Source organism: Cheilinus undulatus, linkage group 16 (genome assembly GCF_018320785.1).
Source record: "Cheilinus undulatus linkage group 16, ASM1832078v1, whole genome shotgun sequence".
In the NCBI taxonomy this organism is placed as follows: Eukaryota; Metazoa; Chordata; class Actinopteri; order Labriformes; family Labridae; genus Cheilinus; species Cheilinus undulatus.
The window spans coordinates 41,023,795-41,049,180 of record NC_054880.1 but is presented as its reverse complement, the minus strand read 5'-3'; the positions used below and the strand labels follow the sequence as shown (position 1 = coordinate 41,049,180).

Sequence of the window (25,386 nt, the reverse complement as noted above, 5' to 3'; positions counted from 1 at the left end):
AGAGCATGACAGCTTTGAGTTTCATAAACTGACGACCAGGCTCTATTAAAAAAACATGAAATTTATCACAACCAAGAGCTGTTAGCCCAGAGCTGCTAAATCACGCATTGACTGTGACTGTGAGACTCTTGCTTGCAGTTATCCCAACACGGTCTCTCGCATTACTTTTTTCACTTGCTGAAAAGCATAAACTGTTCCTCTTTATTTCATCCCCTTAGATTTACTGTATTACCTCACTCGCTGCTTCCTGACACCGTGCTTTTGCTAGCAGGCTACGACATTTTACAGTTTCCCTCTGTGTTCATTCTATTGTTGTGTATTCAAAGAACATGTCTTACTTTAAAAAATCCACATTAACTCCTCATTAATTAGAACTACTAAGGCAATTCAAAGTGAATTTGTGGATGTTCTTAAAAACTATATTTTTTTCAGACATGAAACATGCAGGAAAAAGTCATCCTAGGAGGTTAACCCAATACATTAAGAATATATATTCTCTTCTGAAAGGTAAGTTTATGTGTGAACACTTTTCATAAGCTGAACTGGGTTCTTTCTCTCTCTGTCATCAGAGTCATCAACCATTGTCCAAGTATTCGAGCCATGAAGGACCGCTGGCCTGCCCTGTTTAACTGTTCCCAGGTGAGCATACTCTATTAATTGCTGTTAAGAGACAAGAAGTGAAAATATGAAGACAGTTCAATCAAGAAGCCACTCTGTCGAAGCGGCAGAAAATATTGTATGTGAATGCATGAAATGTGTACGATTTGGTTTGATGCCTTTTTCTCTTTGGTTGAAATTTCAGAGAATCACTACTGTGCCTCCGGAGCCCAGATTTATGGCTGCTTTGGACCTTCACACACCCAAGTTACTCAAGCTGTTTCTTGCCAAAGGTGGAGCACTTGGACAAAGACCGCAAATCATAATGGAACTAATGGAGGTACAATACCTTTTAAAATTAAAGGAAGCTTTATTTATGAGATTCCTATGCACTATTTTTACAACTCAAGATGGCAAAATCTTGTAAAAATTTGAAATTATGCATCCAGATAATATTTTAGCATGATATCTTCTTTTTAGTTTCGTGGTTATTACATTAATCTCTTGAGTTCTTTGTATTTTAGGTGCTGGCACATAGTTATGGTATCCCCTGTCATTGTGCAGGCCTGGTGGGCCACTTAGTCATTGACAGGCCAAAATATCATTGATTTTCATAGATTTCCATGTAATCATTGTTTGCACCTGATGTTGTCTATGCTGCACTGCTCTGTAAACACCTGCCCTTCAGCTCTGCTCAGACCTCTGTCTCCCTGGCTACCTCCACCTTGTGACACTACATGACTGATCAGCAACAGGACCGCACAGTTACACTGGCAGTAAAAGTTAGCTCTTTGTTTGGCAGAGGTGTAAACAGAGCCTGCCTTTCCAGAGCCTGTTCACCTGTCCTTTACACTGATAGTTTACACCAACATTAATTTCATAGAAAACCCTCTGCAGTGTTACAGTTTTTATGTTTCTAGAGTTTTCCCTGCTCATCCGCTCTACTGTCTACTGACACTCATAATCTGAGTTGCGATGTATGGCAGAGAATGGTGTGTTCAAATGCAGCTAAAGATCTCATAAATCTTTCTTTGAATTGCCACAAATTTTACATTACCCTTAGTTAAAATACATAGGCTATACATGGGTCACTAAAGCACTTTTAATAAATGTTAAAATATTGACAGTGTTGCATTAATTTCTACATGGAAATCTACATCTTCAGTGTGCTGTGTTTCCTTGTGTTTTTATGGTTGGCTTATTAGTTGTTATATTTCTTGCCAGGATTCTTCACACTCTTCTGTTGAGAGGACCAGAGATGTTGACCTTTGGTGCCTGATAGAATACCTTGGTGAAAATGGAGAACATCTGTTCACAGAATTCAATGTAGGTGAGCTTAATTTGCATTTAACCAAGTGAAGTATTGATATTTATTGATTAGATACTGCTGTCAATAGATTAATACAGCTGTGTCACAATTTTTTAAACATATTTTTGCCACACAGTACAGCTTCAGTGGCCCCTAAGATGATCAGTTTTGCAATATGGAAACTGGAAACTGTCTAATGAAGATTTGGAGATCTTCCAGAGTTTCCCTTTCACAAATGTGTTAGCATGCAGGAGATTGTTAATGTCAGACATGTTCACATGCTTTCTGAAAAGTGCTTGGGTTTGGTGAGAGGCAGCACCTGGATAGAGTGTACAAGAGGCAGAACATGATGCAGAAAGCTGCAGTTGTGTGTTTTCATTAGTTTTTTTTTTTATTTTCACCACAAATTTAACAGCCTTTATGTATGAGAAATCACAGGATGTTCTCTCTTGCTTTACTGCTAGCTTTGCAGCGTTCAAAATGTTGCAGCTCAAATCAAGCATTCGTTGAATGCATTCACCAGACACACTAAAATATAATCATCTATTGTCATCAGTTAACCTCCTCCCACAGCTGTGAATCCACTGTTTGGTGTTTGCATTTGCACATAAAGCTCCTCCAGATTATGCCTGGAAAATTTCAGTTTTGTAGTACATGCTTTAAATGGGCCTCTGATTCTCTGAACTCTACTCGAGGAAGGAACACCAATCATTGACAAAATACCTGCACGTTGAGATGGATATTATTGCAGTGTACCATAAAACGCCATTTCAAGTGGTGCAAAAACTATAGGCACAGATCTACGGAGATGTGGAAATAATAATTTTTTCAAATGAATTAGGCTTGACATAACATGTTTTAGTGTTTGTGTAGCACATACTAAGAAAGCAGTACGGACCTGAAGGTCTGTAAGCTCAGTTAAGCTAAGAGGGCTTTTTACCTGCATGGTTTGGATCCACCCATTCCCTCAGAGACGAGGTTCTGTGCTAATCATTACAGAATAGTTCTGTGTGATCACCTTTTTCCTTCGATGAAACATTTTTGTCCTGATGTAGCGGTCTCTTCTTGAGTGACAGTGACAAGTGCTTTCTGAATGGTTTGATGATGAGGACCAAATGATGTGAATTGCATGCTGTGGCCTTTACAGTTCCCTTTTTCTAATCACTGGTGGATATTTGAACTTTTTTTTTGCTTTGTCATCTACCTTTACATTTGCATAGCTATCATTAAAATCCTATATCAAAAATCTTTGTGATACACAGTTTTGTAATTTGATGTGTTACAATCTCTTGATAGTTTAAGACCATGACACTGATTACAGTTTCATGTTGCAGGACACAGAGGACTTGGAGGAACTTGAGCAGCTTGTGGTGGTGATCACTGTGATCACAAAGGCTGGACATTCCACAAGTGACAACTCAAAGGAAATTGGAGTCGTCATTGAGGCCACGGAAGTTATCACAGGACTTGGAGACATAGCCAGAGCTTGCTGTCTCCTCTTTGGCTTGACCTAAACACTGAACCTTGATTATCCCGGGCAGCTTAAGTACACCTTTGAGGTATTCCAAAAACTTTTTATGGAACTGGATGTGTCAAAGCTGTCAAAGAGAGTCCAGTCCTTCAAGAGCAAACTTCTGGCTTGAAATAAGGCTGGGTCGACAGCACAGGCTGTTGTGCCACACAGTGAATGTTAGTAACAAATTGGACACTTAAATACAATTTCTTCTTTGGTCATCTGTTGTAAAATTGTTTTTCTACATTGTGTTAATGTGTATTTATTACATTTTAACTATTTTTTATCTTGTGGCACATGCACTTCAGCAGGATTTTTTTTTAAGACAGCAACTATTGTTAAACAGGTCTTCTGGGAGTCTCATTTGAGACAGGCATTTTATTTATTTGGAAATTGAAGTTGTGAAAACACTTTACAGAAGTCCTGATGTTTCCTGGAATACATTGCAATAGACCGATGTGTTTTTTCCAAAAAAAAAAAAAAAAAGGTTTCAAAGGCAGGTTCTTTTGTATGTTAAAGGCTGCTTGAAATGCTGTACCTTTAATGAAGTCTAATTAAAAGTGTAACTTTTTGTAAAGCATTAAATGTTACTTAAGTAATATTTATTCTGTATTTTCTGTTCAACCAATTCTAATCTCAGACTAAATGTAGTCACAACACAAACATGTATTTAATTCCCAAGAAATGATTATGTTTACATTTTAATTAATTTTATTAAATAAATTAAAAAAAATGCACTTAATATAAAGATTAGTATTACTCATTTATATATCATTTATATATTGTATTTAATTATTTATATCAGTACCTTTTACTAATTTAGACATTTCTCTTATTAATATTTACTTAATATTGTTGTTTAGGTTTTAGTTAAATTATTTGTGTGCTATAGTTGAATCTACTTAATTTGAATGGGTAAATCTTATGGGTCTGATTTGATTTATATCAACTCAAATTTTAACATTAGTTAGATTTACTTAATAATATTGCGTGCAATCTGTTGCCTCAATTTTATTGAGTAGTTATGGTGTATCTTTTTTTACAGTGTAAGATGATGATATTTGACATAGATGTTCATTTTTTAATGGATTTTTGAAATTTCAATACTGTGTTGACAGAAAAAACTCACACTCCCCCTCCTAAAGCCCTTTTAGGCCTCATTGACTACCACTAAAACCACTTATTTCATTCTCCTGCCATTGCATTACAGAAATAAGAAATCCTGTTAATTTCTCTGTAATTCAGTCATTCAGAGGTAAAATTATTTGCTCACAAAATTTTTTTGCCAAATTCTGCCATGTTTCAATGTCTGCAGAGAGGCATTATGGGAGATAATGACCTTGTTTTAACTGTTTGGCTATAATAGTGGGGAGACTGTGATTTTTTTTTTTTTTTTTTTTTTTTAATTACACAAAACGTAATAGTCCGTCAAAATCAGTGTTAGACTGATAATTCAGACTGATAATCCCTGCACTAAAAATCAGTTTTGCATTTATCAAATTGAAAATATTTCATTTTTAGTGTAAAAAAAAGTGGTGTTATGCAAACAAACTGGCATTTACAGGGTTAAAACTATGAAAATTAATTCACATTTGCTATTAACCCTCGAATCCTACCATGTCCGTTTTGAAGACAGTCATCATTTTTGTCATCATTATTTTGAGTTGATAGTCACATTTTTATAGATTGAGGCATCAAATTTGGCCAAAGTTATCATTTTTCTTCATATTATAAAAAAAAAAAAAAAAAAAGTGTTGCCCATAGAACTCGATTGACACGAAATAGCTCCATCCATCCTTGTTTGTCCGAAATCGGACACATAGACTTCCATTAAAAACAAGTTTTTTGACTGTGTGTCCAGGGCACCAAAACAACATAAAGCAACTGTTTCTTTGCAGTCAGTCGATCACCAGGGATCTAAATTTCACCATTCCACAGTGATCCAGCAGTTAGTGCCAGGGCACCATTTTAACCCCTTCAGCAACGCACACATTGTTTTCCTTCCATGGACTCAGACTGTTTGAAGCGCTTTTTCACCCGCTAAACATTATCAGAATTACATGAAATGATTTGTGCCACTTGATATGGATGTCTGAGAGTGGGCTACATGTGTAAGGAAAAGTTTGTGCGCTCCTATGGGTGTGAATCTGTGTCTATGTTTACAGCCGTAAGTGGAGTGTTTACAGTTGGAAATAATACCTCTGAGTTCTGCAGTCTGGGACTAAGAAAAGGGGACATTTGGACAATTTCAACTTTGCCTTCAATTCATAGCAAGTGGATGGACATGCATGAGGATGCACAGGTCCTTTTGATCAATAGGTAAGACTATATCATATCTCAAATATGCAGTAAATTTATATATGCGCATAATTGGCATATTTGTGGTCACGTTTTGGTTAGAGGTGGAAATGCATGTGTTTGTGATTCATATCCTACATATATCCTCTGATTTTTTATGCCTGTACATAAAATAGACCTAACATGAACAAATGCATTCGCTCACATAAGATTTGGTAGAGGACGAGGCTCGAGAAAAGGAGGGTAAAACTGGCGTGTTTTTCGCTGCGATAGACTCATCTGTTTAGCATGGACACTAGCTCACTGAATCCAAGTCATAGGCATAGTGTACAATAACTGGCATAAAAAGGGTGTAACATTGATTTTTTTTTTTTAGTGGTCAGGGTTGAAGTTGTTAAAGAGATCTGAAGCAGTGAAAGTTTAAAAAAATATTGGAAAATGATTATTTTATTAACACCTTTCTGCATGCCCATTTTCTGGACAAACAAGGACAGATGGAGCTAAAAATTACAAGGGAGTGAGGGTTAAGGATCAAAAATTAAAAAAAAAAAGTTTTTTTTATTCATTTTTAATACTTTCAAATATACCCAATGTCCTAAAAGGACTTTCAGAGGGAGAGTGATTTTTTAAAGGAGGGCCTGAGGGTTAAAAGAAGATGACATTGGATCAGTTGTGCATAAGGAAGAAGAATTACCATGAAGGATACCAGCTTTTGTCTTTGGGTACTATTTACTAAAGTTTAATTTCCCTCTGCTTTCATTGGAAATCAGGGTTATATGTCTTTTCTGTAGGACTAAAAGAAACTCAGGTAAATACACCTGTTTGTATTCCATTTTCTTGACTATTAAATCTTTTTTTCTCTAATCTATGTTCAAATGAAAATGGTTCCATTCAAACGCACTGGGATTTATGAAAGCGTGCTTTTGAGACTCCCACATATAGCACTTCAAGGACCACCGACTTACCTTGTCAGGCCTGCTTCCTTTCTACACAAAACAAAGCACACACATGCACACAAACACACACATACATTGCAACTGTGATTGCTGTCCTGGTCTCCTCCTAATTGGCAATTAAACAGTGCCCACAAAGCAATCAGGCAACGACCAGGACAGATGTGATGCACAGAGTCAAAGGCTTGTTTATAATTTTTCTCCACAATAACTTTCAGCTCACTTGTAGAGGAGATGCATCATAATGAGTGGGATTGTACTTCTGTGTTTGTTGTTTACTGTAGACAATTCAGCTTGTTAGCCGGCCTCCTATAGATGTTGATTATTACACAAAAGACTATCTGAATGGTCACCATAGATTATAAGCTCTATGTTATCCTTGGTTGAGAATAATGGGGCTGTAAATACACACACCTGAAGTGCAGTCCCTGTTTTACAATACATATTACTGTAGTGATGATATAGAACCATGTGTGCACATTATCTCATGGAGAGACGGAGGATTCCACTTCCTGCTCTGCCTCATATTTTTGGAGCTTACGTTTCTCTTTGAAGTTATTTCTAATTGTGCAGCCCGGATGGGTGTTTAATTAGGAATCAGTCATTAATCGTAGCTTGTGCATTAGCAACACTGGGGCTTAGTCACAAAGCCGTTATTGAAGAAATGAAAACTTCACATCACAGCGCTCCATTTTAATACTTTCATGGAAGAGAGAGAGGGAGGGAGGAGGAGAGACGGGCGAGGACAGGCTAAGGTCTCACCCCTGTAAAGCAATCCAAAAAATTTGAACACGGGATAAACGGAGGCTTTAGGAAATTAATCCCATCCTAAGAATTCAACTGAAACTTAAAATGCTTTTTTTATTTTACTGTTTAAAATGTGTTGGATTCTAGGGAAAAAGTCTTTTCACTAAATCCAAATAGAGAAATTTACACCTCCCTCTCCTTTTCCAGTCTTTTTTTCCAAGTCTCTTTAATAGCAGTAGTTACAAAATTGTACAAATTAAAGCAGATGTTGATATCGAGGTGCATGTGATATTTTTAAACCCTGGCAAGAACCACTACCACAGCGGTTCTTAACCTTTTCAGCCCGCGACCCCCAAAATGAAGGTGCCAGAGACCAGGGACCCCCACTGTTCCTGAAGGTGGTTGAAAACAGCCATGCAATTTCAAGAATAGTCATGTATAGACAAGGCCATCCATAAGGGGGGATAAAGGGGAGAGCTTTCTGGGGCCCAGCCATACTGGGGACCCAAGGAGTCATTATAAAGTTACACTTTATACATTTTTTATTAATTTGTGCCAAAGTATGTACCCATCTTAAAAATGCAAATCCCTTTTCTGAAACGGAATAAAAATGGGTTAAAAGTGACAAAATTAAGGGGCGCGCAGATGGTCGAGTGGTTTAAGATGCATGCCATGTACGGCGGCAGCCCGGGTTCGAACCTGGCCTGTGGCCCTTTGCTGCATGTCTCTCATCCCTGTTTCCAATCCAATCCACTGTCCTCCGCTATCTAATAAAGGTATGAAAAGGCCCAAAAATAATTCTTAAAAAAAAAAAAAAAAAAAGTGATTGTATTAAGATAGAAGTGACAAATAATGGGTAATAGTGGTGAAAATGAACATAGAAAGTCATAAACAGTGGCAATATTGGCTTAAAAATGGCAGAATTTGGTAGAAAATGAGGTAAAATTACTTTAGACTGAAGAGTGGCAGAAATGAGGTTAAAGGAGCAAAAATAGGTGGTGAAATGAGATTTAAAAAGTGGGAAAAACTGGTCTAAACCGGCAAAAATGGGTCAGCTGAGAAAAGAGAGGCAACAATAGTTTGAAAGAGTTAGTTTTGAAGTGGCAGAAAAGTGGCAAAAAGTTATGGAAACATGTTAAAATGTGGTAAAATTGGTGTAAAGTGGCATAAAAATGATAAAAAAAGAGACAAGATCAGTGCACATTGCGCAAAATTGATAAGAAGTGGCAAACAGTGTCAAAATTGGGTGGGAAAAGTGGTTAAAAAGTGGCACAAATAAATATTTTCAACATTAGAACCCAAAGAATTGGAGGACCCAGTCTACGATTTGTCAGGGGCCGTGCCAAATCTGTTAATATACCGGTGTGCAGAATTTTTCCAGATTTTTTAAACATTACTTTGATTTCAGCATGAAGCTCATCACATGACCCTGTTTTATATCAAGTTTAACCAATTTTATACATATATTTTCACAAGATTTTATAAAATTTACAATTGGAAATAATTCAGAAAAATGTTCTTAGTATTTTTTTGGGCATCTGAGCCAGTCTCAGTGTCTCGCAACCCCTCCACAAGTAGATTATTATGTTGAGGCTAAATTCTGTGCACACATGACTTTGTGTAATCTGACATGCCCGGTAGGTTGTTTCATACATCCACTGCATGGAATAGTCTCATCCATCAGGGCGGTCGCCCATGGTGTGTCTGGAAAGGACAGAACCTTTGAAAAATCTCAGATGGTGACTGGATGAACATTCTGTCTGCCACAATCATCACATTGGTTCCTGGAGTAAACTCCACACCATAGCCACTATCATTGCTGACTAGTGGAGCCAGTTAGTCAAAACAAATCTTGCCAAAGCCAGTTATGAGAAGAGCAAATACACCTTTTCCACTCAGAAAATATTTGAGTGTGATTCTTTGCTCTTCTTTTAATAAAGAAATTTTGTCTAGTTCAGATAAAACTGCCACAATAGCCTCATCTGGTCTCATTTCTCTAACGGTAGCCAGTGGGATTGGTTTGCAGTAAAACTAAACCTCGCCTGAACTGCAGGAGTTGGAGAAGGTCAGACATGCTTGGATTTGTGTCTTTTATGTCCTTTCATTTTGATTTTTGTGCTTCTACTCTGGTAAAGTAACCTGTTCATAAAAAAATGCATTTAATTAGATTCCTTTTTTTTAAACTGTAATTATACAATGAGAATTTAAACAAAATGTACTGATTTGCAAATCTCCTAAACCTGTATCTTATTAACAATTGAACATAAGCAACACATCAGGTGTTTAGACTGAGACATTTAACATTTTAAGGAAAATATTAGCTCATTTTGGATGTGATGGCAGCCACACATCTCAAAAAAGTAGGAACTGGGCCATGTTTACCATTGTGTAGCATCCCTTTCTTAAAACATCAGTATGTGAACGTTCAGGAATTGAGGATTTTAGCTGCTCAACACTCCTGGGACTTCTTTCCTGGATTCTTTTAATTTTTTTTTTTTTTATGATGCTCCAAATGTTTTTCATTGGTGAAAGGTCTGGACTTGGGGTAGACTGTTTATCGGCCTAGCTGATCATTGATGCAGATAGTTGGCATTTGGCCGATTCATGAGTATCAGCAATTAACTTGGCCAAAATCAATTATTTCAAAGGTGTGCTAACCTGGCTCAATTGCAAGGCATGTCTTACCTTCTGGATGTATTCGCCCTCTCCACAGTTTCACCCTATGACCTGCCCACACCACTGATATCACACACCTGCCAGTAAACACTGGGGCCTGGGTAGCATGGACACTTAGAGTGTAAGGCATCACTTTCTTAGTCCTGCTGCTACAGTGATGCTCTGTGCCATTTCTAATCTTAACAGGGCTATTGTTAAATTCTTGATTTTCCTTAATTTTTTACATGCAGTTTTTATATGTAAATGAATATCGATTCCACATATTGGTTATTGGTCACATGCACTACTTAGGATCAGTATCGAGATTTGCCCTAAAAGGAATATGGGTCGACCCTTAGTCTGGACTGCGTGCCCCCCAAATCAGCACCATAGCAGTATGCAATGCCTTGCCTGAAAGAGATGTTGTCTTGACTTGAGTATACGTTGCTCTAAAACCTCTATCTACTATTCAGCATTGATAGTGTCTTTCCAGATGTGCATGCTGACCTCGCCGTAGGCACTAATGCACTAATGCATCAGAGATGCAGGCTTTTGAAATGTACCAGGTTAACAAGCTGGATGGTCCCTCTCCTCAGGACACAGCGTCCACGGTTTCCAAAAAGGATTTCAAACTTTGATTCATCTGACCACAGAACAGTTTTCCAATCTGCCTCAATCCATTTTAAATGAGCACTGGCCCAGAGAAGATGGTGGTGTTTGTGGATCGTGTTCACGGTAACATCTTCTTTGCATGATCCAGCTTTAAGTTGCATTTGTGGATGGCACTTTGTTGACAGACGATGATTTCTGGAAGTGTTCCAGAGCCCATGCAGTGGTTTCCAGTAGAGAATCATGTCTGTTTTCAATGCAGTGCCACCTGAGGGCCAAAAGCACCCAATAATGACACTGAGCCTTGCCCCTAGTGCACAGAGATCTCTCCAGAGTCTCTAAATCTTTGGATGTTCCACACTTTTAGAGTCAGTTTTGTGCTCTTCCTATGCCCACCTGTACTTCTGAGGGACTCTGCCTCTCTAAAATGCTCCTTTTATGCCTATTCATGTTACTGTACTGTACTATTTTTTAAAGTACCACTTAATTTTCCATACTTTGTTACCTGTTGCTTCAGTTTTACCATCAGATATGTTATTTTCTATTGTGAATAAAATATGGGTTCATGCAATTTGCAAATCATTGCATTCTCTTTTTATTCACATTTTCACAGTGCCTCAACTTTTTCGGGATTAGGGTTAATATATATCTGCTTTGAACTTAAGTTGTACAGTAATGTTCTTTGACATTCTGTTTTAACCTTTGCTTTATTTCTTTGTCTTTAACCTCAGCTTTATCTAGAATAACATTCTCTTCACATTTCAAGGTTGTTTTGTCATTAATTCTGCATTTTCATTTGAATAAAGCTGCAAGATATGAAGAGCGAGCTGATCAATCTCTGTCATTCCATTCCTTCGTAGTGTGATATAACTGACCGCCTCTATAGAACAGCAGCAGGATGCATCATCATTTATCACTGGAATATTTTCGTCAGACATTTTTCATCATGTTCATTTTTTCCTGCTTGGTTTCTACAACATTTGATTATTCATTTATGTCTCCTTTGACAGTCTGTATATTCATGTATCATTGATTTATATGTGTGAGCTCAGACAGTCAATGAGACAGTAAAGATTCTTTTGCAAAGAAGAGATATCGACAGAAGACTTCTTCGTGGAAACTTTTAATACTTCTTCAACTTCAGTTTTTTTGCTTTTGATTCCTATTGGTAAATATACCAATAGCATCATAGGTCTGGCAGCTTCTCCACTGATATCTGTGACCTTTCTCTGTACCAGGGCAGGGAGTTTGAAATAAATCTCCCATTAAAAAGACTAAGAACATACCACTTGATGGTATAAATGTCACCAAAGCTCAGCGGAGGCTTGTTTTCCCAACAATCCAGGGTCTCTGCTCTCCACTGGTTTCCTGGCTGTATTAGATGTCCTTTAAAGCCTCTGCAGCCTAGAATTAGATGAGGGAATATTGATATTAGAAATACCAGGCAGTGTCAAGAATGCAGAGCAAAGTTGAAGCTAACTTTCTGCCACAATCAGGCAGATCCCTCAGAGAGGCCACAAATCTCATTTCCTATTTCCCACCTCTGTGGCAAGATACCAATTCTGACATCAAACAGTGCCCTCATGGGCTCAGCAACAGCGGTGGAAGGATAATAGTGGAAAAACAACATCACACAGGAGGAGGAAGAAAACGGCTGTGCTCATTTCACACTGGCCGACTTCATTATGAAAGCGAAAGTAGAGGAACATGCGCATTCTCTCACTTTGTATGCATTATTCTTGTCCTTAATTGAATTGTTGATATTAAAACCGACTAAAATGATTAGTGGCAACTCTCAGAGGGGAGTTATGAGAAATCTGATAAGGTTACATTCACTCACGCCTGCATGCAAGGAATAATACAGGACTTTAGTGCTGCATTGATGGATACCAATCATATTCTATGCTGGCATGCTAAAATTATAATCCGATGAGGGAGACTGGACACATAGGTATCCTGCATATACTGGAAATACTGGTCACATTGTGCAAAACAGAACTTGTTTTTTGTTTTTTCAAGCTTTGGTTGGTAATTTTTATGTAGAGATACGTCTGTTGAAAGATGGAAAAATTTTTGGAAAGGTTAAAACTGGTGGCAGCTTTGAAGGTAAAGACGGTGACCTGGCATAGAGCTCACTTTTGTGTAGATATTGTGTAGGAATATCAGCATGAGAGTTTACTACCCCAAACAGATGCTCACAAATTATTTTCTCACTTTGCATGGTCAGGGGTCCCCCCAGAAAATTGACACTTAACACACTTGGGACCCAAACAGGTCCCTTCAGAAAAAGTGCCATAAAAATCATATAATTTAAAATATATATTTTTTCATATATACATCTTTTTCAATTCAGGTGGATGTGTGACAACCTTAGGTTCGACTTTGTTTGCTTAGAATCAGGTCTATTTAACTGGATATTAGCCTGCTTTCCCCTGTTTTCATACGTTTCCTATTTTACAGACAGCTGTGTTTTAAGTCATTGCCACTCAGCCCAGCTGAGCCGAGGTCTTGCACACTGAAAGTGAAATCAGTGCATACAGTCTGTATCCTCAGGTGGGGGCCTCCTGGAAGTTCCAAAGTTAAGACTTAAAACTAAAGGTGATGGGGCCCTCTCCACCAGGGCCCCTTGACTTTGGAACGACCTTCCTGTAACATGCAAAATCAGTGACATCTTTTAAATCACCTCTTAAAACTCACTTTTATAGACATGTTGTGCCATCTTATTATAATTCCTTATTCTTTAATTCATCTCCCTTCCTTTTTATCTTACTTGTATCATTATTATAATTAATAATTTTTGTTAGTGTTTTTTTTTATTACATTTTACTGTTCTGAGTTCAACTTTTTCTCAGTCCTTATGATGACTAGTTCATGTGATGTCACAGAATATGTTAGTACTGATATCTGATGATGTCTGGGTAGTAATGTTGCTTGGGTTTCATTTATAGGTTATAGGTTTTTGTCTAGTTTAGCTTCTTCAACTTTGAGTGTTCTCTTGATGCTGTTTTGCTGTTTTTAACTATTGTTTTGGGTTCTGCTGTTTTTTTTGTCTGCATGTGAAAGCACTTTGTAAACCCTTTTTTTTTTTTTGAGAGTTCTATGAAAATAAAAGCTATTATTATTATTATTATTATTATTATTATTATTGTCATCATTATTTTTATATAGCAGGTGTTCTTCCATTTTAAAGACATCTATATTTTTAACATTAAAGAATATATCAGAAAGTGCATCTCTTGCTTTTACATCGTTGTTGTATTTATTTGGTGTGGTGGCCGTCATTATTGACAAGGACACACTTTGGCACTAATTACTACTTTGAAGGTAATTTACTGAGAGCTTAATGTATGGAGGGAAAAATTGCTTAAGTGATGGTTCTGTCCTTAATTAGCTCTCATTATTTGTTAATTAACATCTGAGGCACTTAATGAGGGATGCTTGTGTTTAGTTTCATGATTGCTGTGTTAACCTTTTGCACCCCAGCAGAACTACAGATCCCTGCTTTCACTTGCATTCCTCTGAAAAGATATATATATGTGTGTGTGTGTGTATTTTTTTTTCAGAAAATACACCATTTCTCCTAGAAATTGTTGCAATTACAAATGTTTTGTATACACTTTTTTATTTCATATATGTGCATTGAAACAACACACACACACACACACACACACCCACACACACACAAACCCTAGAAGAAAAAAGCCAAAATTGACATAATTTTACACAAAACTCAAAAATGGGCTGGAAAAAAATGATTGGCACCCTTTTAAAACTGTGGGTGAACCATTTTATTTCAAGCATGTGATGCTCATTTAAACTCACCTGTGGCAGTAACAGGTGCTGGCAATATAAAAATCACAGCTGAAGCCAGTTAGAATGTGCAAAAGTTGACTCAGCCTTTGTGTTGTGTGTCTGTGTGTGTCACAGCAAGCATGGAGAAGAGAAAGAGGAGCCCAGAATCGTCTGAGTACTTAAGAAGCAAAACTGTGGAAAAATATGAACAATCTCAAGGTTTCAAGACCATCTCCAGAGATCTTGAAAGTCTTTTGTCCACTGTGTGTCATATAATCAAGAAGTTTATAACCTTGGCACTGTGGCTAATCTCCCTGGACGTGGACGGAAGAGAAAAATTGAAAAAAGAATGCAACGCAGGATAGTTGGAATGGTGGATAAACATCCTCAGTCAACTTCCACACAAATTCAGGCTGTCCTGCAGACTCAGGGTGCAAAAGTGTCAACTCAGACCATCTGAATAAGATGAAGCACTATGGCAGGAGACCGAGGAGAACCCTACTGCTGACAAAGAGACATAAAAAAGCCAGACTGGAGTTTGCAAAAATGTACATGAGTGAGCCTCAATCCTTCTGGGAGAACATTTTGTGGACAGATGAGACTAAGGTAGAGCTTTTTGGAAAAGCACGTCATTCTACTGTTTACAGAAAACAGAATGAGGCCTACAAAGAAAAGAACACAGTACCTACAGTCAAACATAGTGGAGGTTCAAGGATGTTTTGAGGTTGTTGTGCTGCCTCTGGCACTTGGTGCCTTGACTGTGTGCAAGGAATCATAAAATCTGGAGGCTATCAAAAGATTTTGGGCCTCAATGTAGGGCCTAGTGTCAGAAAGCTGGGTCTGCATCAGAGGTCATGGGTGTTCCAGCAGGACAAAGACCCCAAACAGACCTCAGAAAACACCAAGAAATGGTTGGAGACAAAGCGCTGGAGAGTTCTCAAGTGGCCAGCAATGAGGCCAGATCTAAATCCCATTGAACACCTATGAAGAGATCTTAAAACTGCTGTTGCAAGAAGGCACCCTTCAAATCTGAGAGACCTGGAGCAGTTTGCAAAAGAACAGCGGTCCAAAATTCCAGTTGAGAGGTGTAAGAAGCTTTTTGATGGTTATAGGAAGCGATTGGTTTCAGTTATTTTTTCCCAAGGGTGTGCAACCAGATATTAAGTTCAGGGTGCCACCAATTTTGTCCGGCACATTTTGTGTAAAATTTTGTAAATTTTGGCTTTTTTCTTTGTTTTTTGTGTTGTTCCAATGCACATAAATGAAAAAAAAAAACATGTGTTTACCAAAAAAAATTTGCATTTGCAACAATTTCTTGGAGAAATTGTGTACTTTTTGGAAAAATTCCAGGGGTGCCAATACTTTCATTCATGACTGTATATCTAAATTAATATAATATGTAACATTTAATGCTTTTTAAAGTAGTTCTGACAGTTTCAGAGAAAACAATGAGAAGGAGAGCATCAGAGCATCCACAATTCCACTGAGACTGTTGTGAACATCCTAATCTTAATCGCTAAACATGTCTAATGTCAAACTATCACAATTATTCTTCCTCAACAAGAGGTCTGAAAGAGAACTTTAATTCTCTGGACACAGCAAAGCTATCAATAAGACAACAGAAATGATCATTAAAAGCATGCTTGGTTTAAAAAGGGACAAATCCTTCATGAAGCAAGTCTACTGGTCCCTTAAAAACCGATTCTGTCTCTCACAGTGACAGCCTGATTGTTCCCTCTGTATACTGACAGATTATCTGTGATTAACAGTGGGTCAAGATATCTCTCACAACACAGCCCGACTCCTCTGCTGAGTGAAAAAGATGAGGACTGGCTCTTTCTACATTTATTAGTTTGCTTGTACAAGGCTTCCTCTCAGATCAGATTCTTCACACAGCTGCTGACCTAAACACTTTAAAAAGTTCTCCATTAAGAAAACCACTTAAAGATGACAGCGCATTTGGGATCAAGGGTATTCCCTTTATTCTAAAACAGCTACTGTCTATCAAAATGGGTTTTCATGTCACATCAGATAGAAAACTGATGGGAAAGGGAAGATGGATAGATAGGAAACAGTGCACTATGAAGAGATATGAGGACTGGGACTCTTAATCTGACACACTAGATAGACTTACTCACATATCCATGGCATGGTTTATATTTTAGAACCATCTGAACAACACCCTGCCTTTCAAACTGGGGCCAATCAGAGCAAATAAAGAACACAACATTGTAGAAATGCACACAGAGGAGTCAACTTAATACTGTGAGCTTGATCGGCAGTGGTTATAGTTGTTAATCTTCAGTGGAAGCAGTTAGTCATCCCTGTTCAACTTTCCATGAATATGCTCTGATTCAGCCTATGAGAACAGCCTGCCCTGTCACCAGGGACCTTCTATGGCTTACCCTCCTCGTGGAGGATGTCAGTGATTGTCTTCAGGACATTTGTCGAGTCAGCAGCAGGAAATCTTTGCAAATTGGACTTTTCCCACAATACTCTACAACCTTGCCACACCCATAGCTTCCGCCTTCTCTCCTCAAATGATTGGTCCGATTTTACGAGATGGATCCGTCTGATGACAGACGTACAATTTGGTCAATCCACCTGCAATGTTAGTATTCATTGTCTAGCGGCTGCTCCAGATCAGTCAAGGTAATTTTAGTAGATCTGATTTTTTGGTCTTACAACCACACATTCTCTTGGAGCATAGCAATGTGCTGATTCCCCAATTTCAGGACTTTTTTACTTTATTGCACCCATACCGACTGAGATCTTGTCCCATATTGACATGATAGCATCACGCAGTTTCTTAATGATGTGACTCTTTTGCTGCCATAGCCCATCTGCTTCAGGGTTCCATGTGTTGTGTGTTAAGTGATGATATTCTGCATACTTTGGTTGTAACGTGTGGTTATTTGAGTTATTGTCGTCCTTCTATCATCTTGAACCAGTCCGCCCATTGTCCTCTGACATCAACAAGGCCTTTTTGTCCACACAACTAGAAATTTTCCATTTTTCGCACCATTCCCTGTAAACCCTGGAGATGGCTGTGCTTGAAAATCCCAGCAGATCAGGGGTTTCTGAAATACTTGGACCAACAACAGTCTAAAGTCAGTTTAAAGTCACTTAAATCGGCTTTCTTCCCCATTCTGAGGCTTGGTTTGAACTTCAGCAAGTCGTCTTGACCACGTCTACATGCCTAAATGCATTTAGTTGCTGCCATGTGATTGGCTGAATAACTATTTGTGTTAACAAGCAATGTACAGGTGTACCTAAAAAAGTGGCCGTTAAGTGTATCTTTGCCTTTAATCTATCTGACACCTAACTTGACACGCTAGATGAATTTATTTCCTACATCCATCTGGAAAACATTCAGTAGACTATGTTTTGGAAAGGGCAGATTCTATGAAAAAGAACTTGGAGGGTGATTGGATGAGGGTTCTTTCTGTCACATCTGTACAGGCCAATCAGAGCAACAAAACACATGACGATTAGACTCTTCCCGAATCCGGTTGGGAGAAGGACGAAAACATCGTTTCCAAAGAAAATAACTTAGTGCTGTTCTTTGTTCTTCTTTTGACAAGGAAATGTCATCAATTTCTAATAAAACTGACGCTTTACCAGCATCAATGCTAATGTCTAGTCCTGTCACTTTCTAACTGGGCCCAAACGGTTCAGATGGGAGCTTTGAAAGATGACTTCGCCAGTGAGAAACACAGAAATGGGCAAAAGGTTAATGAACAGGTGTACCTAATAAAGTGGCCGGTGAGTGTATATTTGCCTTTAATCTGACACTTACCTCAAGGCAGGGGTATCAGGCAGTAAAGATAACCATGTAAACATAGCCAGTCTTGTCCATTTGATAATGTTTACTTCATAAAGAGAAAACAGCTTTAAAACTCCAGACAGCAGCTTCAGACTCAGACAGAGTTGTTTTGAGAGATTAGATTCTGAAAACACCAAGAATCAAACATGTTAAATCCTTTTTTCCTATCTCTGATATTAAGGCTGAAATTCACATTAAAGAAGGGAAACATTAATAATGTTCTCTGCTGCCTCATACTAGATTTACTTTTATCTAAAGGGCAATTTAATCGGAAAAGGGAAGCTACTTTTATTCCCCAGTGCCCCTCCCTCTCTCCTTCATTCCCTGCTTTGTTATTACATGATGATGCTTTGTTCTTTTACTTCTTTGCACACAGAGGGAAGAAAAAAAAAAGTTATAAGAAGTGAGTTTGGGAGTCGGACGCCCGCCCGACAGGCTCCTCCTGATGTGACATTAAATTAATAAAACAAATGTGGTTTGCAGAGATAGAGCACTTTAAAGGAGGTAAGAGGACAGAAGAGAAATCCTCTTCCTGCGCCTCAATTGCTTCCCCGTCGTCGTCTTTTTTTTTTTTTTTTTTTTCCTTTCTCTTTGGAGTATGTGGGGTTTATCGTGTGTGTGGGAGAGTGTGTGTGTGTTTGAGAGCCTCACCTTCACAGAGTTTAAATCCTCCAAATCCTTCTCTGTTGGACGCTGGCCTGTCTGGCTGTTCTACGGTACGGAGACGATTCCACCCAGCAGCAGCTGCCTGCTGTAGTTTGTGGACTAGTTCCAACAGACACGCACGCAGAGCCACCCACACACCTTATATTTTTCCAGGTGTGTGCCTGGAGTGCAAAATAGGCTTTATTCCCTCGATTATTTTTCTGGAATACACAATGCATTGCCAGGTTAAAGGGGACTTTCTGCCTATTTTCGGGCTTAAATTCATATCGTTGGAGGCACACATCCACTTTCTCACACACACGCTGACCTTTACGCTCTCTCATTAAAAAGACCCAACATCCCGTCCACATCTATCACCTTGCGATCAAAGAGCTCAGACCTTCAACCTCACCTCTCCCAGGGGGGAGGCGCCACAGCAATCAACACCCTGCCTTCTGGACATCCATCATAGCTGAGCAGCAGTGGTAGTGACACGACACACACAATAACATACTGTGACTGAGCAGGCCACAGCATGACTCAGGGATCGAGACTATCACCGCTTTTCAAAGGTTTTTCTCTGGATTTTTATGACGGATCAGAGATAAGAGAGGAAGAACCAGAGGAGAGAGAGGAGGGGACGTGAGCAGAGGGTCTGAGTACAACAATGGCTGCCTGCTTATGAGCAAGGTGAGGTTGTCCCAGTACCAAAATTTAAAGTTTAAAAAATATATTCTTGACTTATTTTGGTACCACAACCAAAAAAATAAGTCCTAGGAGAAGGATAGGTTCTATTTATTTATTTTAATTAACCTGCAGTGCTGAAACATAAGGACGCCCATAAGGAGACACCTCTTCGGTGCCCCGTCAAATCGGGGGTTCCATGGAGGTCAGCAAAATCATGGTCCACAGTAAAGTTAAAGTGTGATAGCCATATTTTATATTCAACCAGAAAAATCACCACTCTTAACAAAGCAAAACAAAAACAATATATATATAATATATATATATACACACACACACACACACACACACACATATATATATATATATATATATATGTATATGCTGTAGCACAAATAAATAAAATGTAATCCTTTTTTTTTCTTGAAACAGTATTACCTTTTTATTGGAAATGTCAACAATGGATGAGGAAAAATTGAACTAAACCATTTGTAAAGTAACATCAGACTTCATAGTTAAGCCATAATGTGCACAATGCCAGAAACTTAAACAGAAAAAATGGACAACTTTAATTGAGAATATTTACATTAGTGTGAAAAGAGGCAAAAAGGGTTGTTTTTTTTATTTTCTTTTTTTATTGTAAGTTTCATGCTATAAACAATTGTTTGTCCCACTTAAATAATCATTATAGAATATGATCATCTAACCTACTGAGGTTACCTAAACGCTTCATATTTTCCATCTTTCAGCTTGTTAAGTTGCTAATTAAAGGGGACATTATGCAAAAATCACTTTCTCAGGCTTTCCTAACTAAAATACACTATATTGCCAAAAGTATTCGCTCACCTGCCTTGACTCGTATATGAACTTCAACCTGGCTGTTTGTGAGGAACAATTTCCACCATCCTCCCCCAGCCGGCTTCAACTTCAATCTAGCTGTGCATTACATGCACTGGAGGAAAATACTATAAGCCAGCTATCCCTGTCATATTGACTGAAGCTATGCTGAACCATATTAGTAGCCAGCTCCAATAGCTACAGTAATGTCAGGACTTACTGTGCGTTTTTCTTCTGGTAAACGGTGATAAATATGAATAATTTTAAGTTTAATACAAACCTGATTATTGCGTTGCTGGTCTTGAGACATTGCGGAAAAGATGCCAGCTCCACTCACTTCTTCTTCTACTTGTATTTTAGGCATTCCCACTCAGTTGAGAACTATCTGTGCTCGATTACTCTTCCTCACGGAAGTGGATGACGTAAATGGTGTGCCACGCTGAACTGAAATTGAATTGTAGAACTAAAATAGAATTTTTTTTATTTTTGAATTTAAAGAATATATAGAGTTGAATGCTCAGGTGAATAAAATACAATTTCAAAGCAAATAAATTCAGTTTCATAACAGTAAATCAAAATTCAAATCATGCTATTCAAATTCAATATCATTATTCAAATTCAGTTTCTAGTGGCACAAATCTCAGCCCATATGTCTGTCTCATCTTTACGGGCCAATCAGAGCAACAAAACACGTGACGTAGACGAAAAATAAGGTGCGCCGCTAAAAAGAAGTAAGCTCCATAGGGAGCTGCATAACATGAACCATGGCGACTGTAGACATGTCAGTACCCAACTTTTGTTGTTTTTGAAAATAAAGAACTCACTGCTGTTCTTTTTTCTTTTTTTTAGTGAAGAAATGTTGTCAAGTTCTGATAAAACTGGCGCTTTAGCAGAATCCACGCTAATGTCTTCTGCCATAATTGCACCAGCCTCTTCTCGCTGCTCACTGTCACTTTCTAACTGGGACCAAACGGTTCAGATGGGAGCTTTGCGAGATGGATTCGCTGGTGAGAAACACGTAAATCCATCTGCTTTGCAAGGCTACCAACTTCCAGGTGTTGCCTACAAAAGGCGCCTGCATTTGTCAGTGTTTTCTTTTTCTTGAAATGAGCTAATTATTCCACTCCTATTCTGGCATGAGTTTTTTCAGTCGTTTTTCAAACAGCCTCAGAGTCCACTGTGACACAAACCGGCTGATAATTGTCTCGGCTGAAAATTGGTGATGCTCCTTCCCCCCCTGTGGACATCAACACTTATCAGAAGGCATTAGGACGCCGCCTGTTGCGGTTTGATGTCATTGGATGCTCTTTATGAAAGTGTTCAGATCTTCTAAGTCTGATGTGGTTGTCTAATGCAGATGAAAGCTGCATTATTGGAAGAATAAATGCAAGCAATTAGCAGAAATGTTATCACACATTACATAAAGGTCATATTGAACACTCAAAGGAATAATCATCCATAAGCATATTAAATTTTTCATCCTGCAGCTTTGTAAATAAACACGTAGCATTGCTTTGTCTTCATTCTCATTCCCTGTCTACCTTGCAGCCATTACTCATGCACATTTGCATATGGAGTAGTTAGGAGGCACCGCAGCGCTTTTGTGCATGTGCTTGCGTTGTTTGTGTGCGTGCATCTGCTTTCATTTATGTCCAACAAAGGCTGACTGAAGAGCTCCCCATTTCTCCACTTCATATTGATCTGCTAATTGCGCCGCTTAGGTGTAAACATGAATCAATGCTGTGGTGTTGCAACAAAACAAGGCACACTGGCTCTAAATTAATTAGCCAAAAATAACAAGCAGGGTCCCTGGTGGAACAAACAAAAGGGACAATCTGTCCAAAAAGTTACGATGTTAGATGCAGTTAGGTTGTTTTATCTACAGGTTTGTGTTAGAGCACCTGATGGAGCTCCTTTTCATGTGGGGATGTGAGATTGTCCTTTAAAATGTGCAGAGAGGAGACATTTAATTTGTAGGATGCCTCATGGGGGACAGGATTCCTCCCATGTTAGAGGAGAATAAATGTTATGCATGCTGTACGTGCTGGCATTTAATAATCTGTATGCAAGGGGAAGAAAGCGACACACATGCATGCATAAATGTAAAATATTGCTTCAAAAAGAAGTAGCGGTAAATCTGAATATGCACTAATAAAGGAGTGGAAGTATTTCCTGTGCAGGAGAATGATGTGTTTATAATGCTGCTGAGGAGGTCACAGAAAATATATCCGGTCATTCACAGGAGATTGAGTGAAGCATCAGGCCTCACTGCCTCACACTTTCATGTTTATAAAACAGCTTCATCATACGCTGACGTTATTACGGCGAGCTGTGGTAATATTCCAAGCACAGCGGCTTGCTGTGAAAGTGTTTCATCTGAAACAGACATCTGAAGTCAAACAAAAGCATCATGATTCCAGATCTTCTCTGTTTTACCTTCAAACAGTCACCACTGTGAGGAAAATGTCTATTAGAACATAACTGCGCCCAATCCTTTGAATTTACTCACACCAGCGTTCCTACAAAAGGAAGCACAGCTCTATGGAGTTTCTTAAAGATGAAAAGCTTGGTTTGTTTTTGCTCAAGACTTTTTTCTTTCTTGCAAGACTTTCTTTGCATGCCAGTCTTTTAAGTTTTCCTTTAAATTCCTTTTAAGTGTTCAGCTCTTTGTTCTCTGCTGCTGCCACCCTAATCCAGAATTGCAATTAGTGCAATGAAAGTGAGCATCCATGTGCTCTTGATGCTTTTTGTCACATATTTATCTTAAAAGGATCATAAAGCTCCTAAAAAGTGCTGCAAAGTTGTAACACTTTGAACCACAGTTCGGCTTTTTGATACTGACTCTTTAATGAAAGTCAGATTTTAAAAAAAAAGCAGAGACAGATCACTGAGAATTAATCCAAGGCGAGATCAAATAAATCTACAAGAAACTATTATTTTCAATTTTTTCCTCCACTTAAAAAAAAACATTTTACTGAAAAACCACTCATTTCTATGTTAAAGAGATATCAGAGCGTTCTGACAATATGGTGACAAGCAGCAGCCTCACAGACAGAACAATGCTGACCCTCCTTCACATCCCGCCAGCATGGTACCAGAGAATAAAGGCAACCTTGACTGCAGTAATTACAGGCTACACATCACTACCCACCAATTACAGAGCAATATTTTGATTAGTTTGTCACAGCAAACAGGAGCAAAGGCAGCTCCCTGCTGAGCCGCAACAGTCTTGGAGAGTTCACCACAGAAATAACCATGAGAGCACAAAACTCCCAGAAAGAAGACAGGGATGACTCCAATACCGCTGCTGCTACTACGCCTAACTTACCACTGAAACATGTGAAACAAGAAGTCATTATTAGGAGGAAATCAAGGACATTCTTTAAGATCTAACCCTTTATTCAGATGGAACAGCTGAGTATGTGTAAAGTAGAAACAGGCTGGATATGAACAACAGCCTCTACAGAATCACCACAAGCACCCCAAATGACTCTCTTTAAAACCCATTTTTATTAAGCTTGAAAGGAAGCAGAATCCCATCAACCATCCCATACCTGCATGGTAGAAACACATGCTTCTCAATAAAACATTGGTTCTTGGGGCGCAGGTGGCCTAGTGGTTTAAGGCGTGCACCATGTACGCGGTCGGCTCTGGTTTGAATCCAGCCTGTGGCACTTTCCCACATGTCTCTCCCCAGCTCTCTAATCCCTGTTTCCGATTCTATCCACTGTCTTCCTCTATCAATAAAGGCATAAAAAGCCCAAAAATAAATCTTAAAAAAAAAAAAGCATGTACTGGATAAACACTTTCAAATTAAAATATTTTACATGTATTTTTAGAACATTTTAAATGTTAATGCACAACTACAATCATGGTAAATCTTGTCATCACTAAAATGTGGGTATTTAAACAAATTTTTCAGTGTTCAAAACACTGCTCTTGTAGTGGTCTCTCTGGAACTACTTGGAAATAAAAACATTGAACTAAAAGCTTGTTTTGGACAAAAAAATAAATAATAATAATAATAACATAATTCATATTTGTGCACTTTTTTGGGATCATTATAAAGATATGTTCTCAAACTGAAATAGTTATAAATATACAGTGCTTAACAAATTTATTAGACCACCCTAACCCTAACCAAAGTAAGGTTTATGCCACAGCTGCCCTAAATGAACAGCACTGGTAATTAACAAAATCATTTTTTATGTTTCTGCAATGGTTAAGACACCAATATGTAGAAGATCTTTAACCCAAATGATATTTTTAATGCTAAAATATAATTATTATTTTTATCCATGAATTTTCAAATTTACTGATTTACAAAAAACCTGAAAAAATAGTGAAGCACATTAATATTTCTTGATTATTATGTCAAATTATAGTTATTTACTTGCATTCCTGAACAGAAAAATGAGTTTTAGTGGTTGAATGTTATGCTCGATCCATTTCTGACTTCTCAGAGAAGCCCAGTGAGTCGGCTCAAATTTGGGTATAAAAAGGTGAGTTCAGTTTGAAATTCCTCATTCCTGTTCAAAATGGTAAAACACTGAAAATGAAGGAGTCTGCATTAAAGCACTACATGATGCTGGATGGTCTTTGAGACAAATATGACAGGTGGTCTAATAAATTTGTTAAGCACTGTGCATTTCTTTACAAAAAGAAATCCTTGACATATTTATGAATAGAGAGGTTGAAACAAACAATTCTGGCATGAGGGAGACTCTTGTTAGGATTATAGCCATTAAAGAGTTTATGAACTTAAACTTATATTTAATTAGAATTTTAAGTAGGTATTTTATGGTTATTTTAATGTTTGCATGTATATGTATGTGTATGTATATATATATATATATATGTGTGTGTGTGTGTGTGTGTGTGTGTGTGTGTTTTGGGGGGAGGGTTACAAAATAAAATCTGT

At 38.1% G+C, this 25,386-nt stretch overlaps 1 long non-coding RNA gene across 1 annotated transcript; it reads left to right on the top strand.

Moving 5' to 3' along the window:
- Nucleotides 1-595: 595 nt before the first annotated feature.
- On the top strand, nucleotides 596-1,908 carry LOC121523283. The gene is made up of 3 exons (XR_005993043.1): nucleotides 596-639; nucleotides 803-937; nucleotides 1,822-1,908. It is a non-coding gene; the product is annotated as an uncharacterized LOC121523283 (long non-coding RNA).
- The last annotated feature ends 23,478 nt before the right edge of the window (nucleotides 1,909-25,386 follow it).